The 5,633-nt window shown below is 40.4% G+C and overlaps 1 long non-coding RNA gene across 1 annotated transcript; it reads left to right on the forward strand.

The window, feature by feature from the left end:
• Window positions 1–2,894: 2,894 nt before the first annotated feature.
• On the forward strand, window positions 2,895–5,040 carry LOC143851829 (uncharacterized). The gene is made up of 3 exons (XR_013236522.1): window positions 2,895–3,448; window positions 3,597–4,575; window positions 4,711–5,040. It is a non-coding gene; the product is annotated as an uncharacterized LOC143851829 (long non-coding RNA).
• The last annotated feature ends 593 nt before the right edge of the window (window positions 5,041–5,633 follow it).

Consider the following 5,633-nt stretch of genomic DNA (forward strand, 5'->3'; position numbering starts at 1 on the left):
GCGGTCGACCGGGCTACAGCAGTCGCCCGCCCCTATCGGGTGCCCTATTCTATTTTCAAATTTCTTACCGTTGCGGTCAACCGGTAACATGGTGGTCGCCCGGCAAGGGCTTACTGTTTGCTCAAAAAAATTTGGCTCAAAAACCTATCTCGGTCGACCGACCCACGGCGGTCGCCCGCCCTAGACCAAATTGGATTGTTCTGTTTTGAAACAGAAGCGCATCCGCGGTCGCCTGGCTCATCCCGGTCGACCAGCCCGAAAAAATTCGAGATGGCCTGGATTTCCAGGTTCCATCCCGCGGTCGCCCGGCCTAGCCCGGTCGACCGGCCCTGAGTGAAATTCCATTTTAACTTTAAAATTCAATTTATTTTATATGTGATTTCTCTTTCATGCATGTGCAAATTTCTCTTTCTTCCCTTAGTCGTAAACTCCTTTTTTTTTCCATTTTATTGAAGCACTTTAACTTCATATTTATCCTTTTTTTACTTTAGGGAATAATGTGATGCGTAACCACCCCCTTTTTTCTCTCTTCTTATTTTAGTAAGAGATTTTAGTATTATCCTATTTTTTCTAAAATTTCGAGTCCAACAAATGCCCCCTCAAGTCTTGCAAGTGGAAAGGTTTTGAGGCTTGCAAGACTTGACTTTAATATAAGGAAATTTTAGTGATTTTCTATTTTCCTTGGCCCGAAGGCATTCTCGTCTTTTCATACTTGATTTGGTGAGTATTCTGACCATTTTCTTGATCTGAGGGTATGGTGGTCTTTTCACATGATTTGGTGGTATTCTGACCATTTTTCTTGACCCGAGGGTATGGTGGTCTTTTCACCTGATTTGGTGGTATTATGACCATTTTTCTTGACCTGAGGGTATTGTGTTTTTTTTTTTCACTTGATTTGGTGGCAGTCTGACCGTTTTTCTTGACCGGAGGGTATTTTGGTCCTTTTCACCTGATTTGGTGGTCTTCTGATGATTTTGCTTGATTTGCAGGGCTTTCACTATTCCGCGGTTCAATCCAGCATTCTTGACCTAATTCCCGCATTCAATTTGAAGTGTATAGTGAGGTCCAACTAAATCCGATGGTCATGATCACATGATCTGTTTTAGAGTGCTTGCCAACAGAGGCCCATGGCAAAGTTCTATTGTCAATTGGGAATATAGGACTGCAAATATAAATTTTTGTAAATCAAAATGCAGTATATGCTCCATGAGATCCAAAACAGGATTAACAGGCAGTGGCGAAACACAATCATACCAACTGAGGCCTATGGCAAAGTTCAATAAGAAATTTCAATCTATAAGTCCTATGGTTTGTTGTCGAATGTAAAACCACTTCTTCCATAGTAGAGAACTAGTAAGAAATAAGTTGCATATCTAAAAAGTGTCAAATCATGCCTCTAAAGTTCGAAGATGTGCCGAGTCCTATGCAAACTTGGAATCGTCATGCTCGATCCTCTATCCAAACTGTGGCTCACTTGATCTAGTGAGAGTCGGGAGGTTTCCGTGGTCTGATCTGATCGTTTAGATCTAATTTCCACATTAAATTTCCAACTAGATCAAAATGAACGGCTAAGATTAATCTTCATTCCGATGTACCCACTATTTTTCATATTTTAATGGGTGGGGCCACCATTATACATGCTGGGGCCCATCATTTTGAACCACACGTTTTGATGTGTGGGGCCCACTATCTCCCAATTAAATTTTGATTTAGAGGGGCCTACTATTTTACACCCCATACATAAGGTGGGACCGTCATACTTTAATGGGTGGGGCCATTATTTTATATCATGTTCTGATGCTATACCCAAATGGTCCATCTGAGCCCTCCATAAGGTGGGGCTACCATTTTGCACCCCATGTTTTATAATAGGGCTCACTATTTTACATTGCATATTCAGCCACTATCCCACCTACTATGCACTCCACTATGCACCGAGTAGACCTTACCATCACCAAGGCTATGCTCATGGTGGTCCCACTATTCTATATCAGATGTAGTCCAGGTTGCGCCATCATCTTTACACCATAAGACCATATGCTATGATGGTGGGGCCATCACTTTTTACTCGTGTACCATGTTGGGGCCCATCAACTGCACTCCAATTATATATGGGTGGGGTCAACAGTTTATATCTGATTTTATGCAATGGAGCCCGTACAGCATGGGGAGAATCCTTTCTTCACAGGAAAACGAGAATCCTAGAGAAACCTAGTCTCCACAGCATGGGGTGAATCGTATACCATATGGAATTAGAGAGAGTGAGATTCAGTCTCCTCAATTAGAATACCTCTGTATCTTTGTAATTTTAACCTCCCTTGAATATGGGGATTCTATACTTATCCTTCTAACAATTCTGAGTTATCATCAACGTTTCATACCTTTTAAATGACAACAGGAAGTTTATTACTCTCTTCAAATCCAAAATTTCAAGGATATCTTGATAAGATAGACATGAAGAGGGAACCGTATGCAACAGTCATTGGATGGGAATTTATTTGAGGGAAATTAGGAGTCCAAATCATGGAAAAATTGGAGTCCTGAGAGTCCTCTTTCCACTGCAACAATTTTTTTATATATTGCATGTTTTCTTCTTCTGATTGTAGATCTTCTTCCCTTCCCTTTCTTTATTAGAGACCCTTTTCTCTTCAGAGGCTGGCCTCTGCAAGGATTGTAGTTTCTTTGTTTGCAGACTTGAATGTTTGATTTCATCATTGGAAATATGTGATGAATCTTCCTGTTTTCTGGGCCATCTCTGCAGAGACGTTTTTCTGATTGCCACTTCTTTTGTTGCTACTTAAATATAAGGGTTTGGAAGAATCAGAAATCCCTGCAACTCATCTTCATGTAAAGCTATATACATCATGGTATATGTTTTTTTCTTGTCCTTTTTATCAAGAAGAAACTCTACATTACAAAGGAAGCCTCTTTTTTTATCTAGCCTGTATGAGCAGACTTCTTGACGCTCCACTTTCTTCTCAGTTTCCTTGTCATCACTGCTTATAACCTTAACCACCTTCTGTGCAGCCTTTCCTTTAGGAACTCTTTTTATAGCTCTCTTTAGGAACTGGTTAGCACCGGCCTGATCAGCAGAAGTTGCATCTTGTTAAAATACATTTTCAAGTGCCCCTTCTTTTCTGCTCAAATATGTTTTGTTCAACTTCATTGTGGTTGTCTTTCATGTCCTTTGATCCCTTGTCTTTGTTCTCAATCCTTCTTATCAATGCTCTTTTTGCTGCCATCTCATTGTAGCCCACACTCATAAGCAGTGATAAGGCTTTATCAGGAATTTGAAGTTAAAGGTATTTGGCTTGTGCAGAGGTCAATTGTTCAAAAGGTCCACTGTGATAAGCCACCACCCCTTCCAAGAGCTCTAATCTCAAGTATATTGCAAGCTCTGGATGGCGATCTGCTTGGGGAAGTCTAATGCAAGTTGAATCCTTCTCATGTGAGAGTTCACCCCTTCTCTGGCTTCTTATCTTAAGGATCAGGGAAATACTTTGTCATCCCAATCTTTACGATCCTTGATTTTAGATGTGAGAATCTCCCAATCAGTTTATATGCTCCCTGATTGTATTTTTCTTTGTTATCACCAGGTTGAATAATGAAAGTATGATGATGAGCCATCTGGTTAGAGTTTTCCCTATCCCTTGGCAGCAACTTCGTAGTTGTGTGGGTACCATAGAGGTTTTGATCTATGAAAATTAGCAATATATTTATTGCTCATCTTGCGGATTTATTGTCTGCATTCTGAGAGCGGGTACTGAATGCACAACTGCACATCTTTTCGCCTGAGATTTTGATTGTTGAGAGAATTTCCATCCTCGTTATCTAAAATCTCAAAAAGCCTTTGATCATCTTGAAGATCAAAAATCAATTTTGTACTGGGAATAGTTCACTTCGTTCCCAGATAATTTCGTTTACCCATCTATCAAGTCCTTGTTTTGCAAGGAAAGTTTGCTCAAGTGCTGAATAGCATCACCTTGGCAATTTCCTTCAGTTCGATTTTCCATTCTTACTGTGAATCACCTAAATTCAAACGAAATTCCAATCTCAATATTTGAGGATGATAATTCCTTTCTGAGGATGGGAGGTTTGTTAGATCTGAATAATTTCTTGGGCCAAGTGGCTACACTGAAACAGTATGGCTATGCAGAAAAATACTGTGATGCTTCTCATCTGGCTTCATTTTTGAAGCCAGTACTTTATTTATTTATTTATTTTTTTGACATATTTGCTTTGTGCTTGGGAACACCACTATCATGAAATTGTGGAGTGGTTCACTGGCCAGAAAACTATTGAGTGTTGGCGTCTTGTGAAGATGGCATTGATGAGCCCACTGACCATTGGGTCTTGGGGAGTAAAGCTTGAAGATTCCAAAGGTTTGTTTGCATACAAATCGGTTGGCTCTCCAAGCCTATTGATGGCTTTCTCAATCTGAGTAACTGCATCAGATGAGGATGCCACATAAGACTCCTCTCCTGCCCTGCCTGGTAGATTCAGTTTTGTCTCTCAGGAGCCTCTTGAGAAACCTGATGATCTTGCGCACGTGTTTCCGGAGAAGCCACAGCTTTTGTCAGATTAAATCTTCCTTTCTTTTGTATTGATTATATGGCCTCTTCTGTCTTTCTTTCTTTTTTTATTTTTTTAATTTTTTTGGCATAATAGGTTGACCTTATGTCTGATTCTTTTCACATAATTTGTTTTCAGGTAAAGGCCGTTCAAACTAACTGATTCGTGCCATGTCAGAGCAAAAGGATTTGGCCAACTACTCTTCGTAGGTCGGTTCAAACGCCAGGATTGACTTTGGTCGACTACTCTTTGGAGGTCGGTTCAAATGCCAGGATTGACTTTGGTCAACTACTCTTTGGAGGTCGGTCCAACGCCACTATTTTCCAAGATCCATCAATTTGGTCGACTACCCTTTGGAGGTCGGTCCAAGCGCTAAGATTCATTTTTTGGTCAATTACTCTTTGGAGGTCGGTCCAAACGCCTTGGCCGACTACTCTTTGGAGGTCGGTCCAAGCGCTAAGATTCATTTTTGGTCGACCACTCTTTGGAGGTCGGTCCAAACCTTATGGTCGACTACTCTTTGGAGGTCGGTCCAAGCGCTAAGATTCATTTTTGGATGACTACTCTTTAGAGGTCGGTCCAAACGCCTTGGTCGACTACTCTTTGGAGGTCGATCCAAACCCCAAGATTTACTTGGTATACTTCTTTGGAAGTAAAGTTGAATCAGATCATTCAGATCTTGTTGGATTCTTTAGATGGCCAAACATGCATTCTTGAAATGACCAAACATGAAGAAGTGATAATCTTCCACTGATAATGAACGGTTGATGGAATGGGCTTTAAGATTGTAACCATTTTCTTCATCGGAGTCTAGGTCCTTTAAACAACTATAACATTCCATTGAATCTGCCCAACAGTAGATGACCCTTCTCATAAGTTCCTTCAAATACTTAACATGCAGATGATGAGATCTGTGCCAATTCTAATGACCTTGTATTATTAAAGATTTTAATACAAGCACTTAGATTGCTGTATCAGAGAGTAGAACCTTTTCAAAATTTAGTTGACATAACATTTAGACATGAACAACCAAATTGAAGATAATGAAGGAGTTGAGATCA

The sequence above is a fragment of the Tasmannia lanceolata genome, unplaced genomic scaffold, assembly GCF_043159265.1.
Source record: "Tasmannia lanceolata isolate RefF3 unplaced genomic scaffold, GAP_Taslan_0.1 ptg000018l, whole genome shotgun sequence".
In the NCBI taxonomy this organism is placed as follows: domain Eukaryota; kingdom Viridiplantae; phylum Streptophyta; class Magnoliopsida; order Canellales; family Winteraceae; genus Tasmannia; species Tasmannia lanceolata.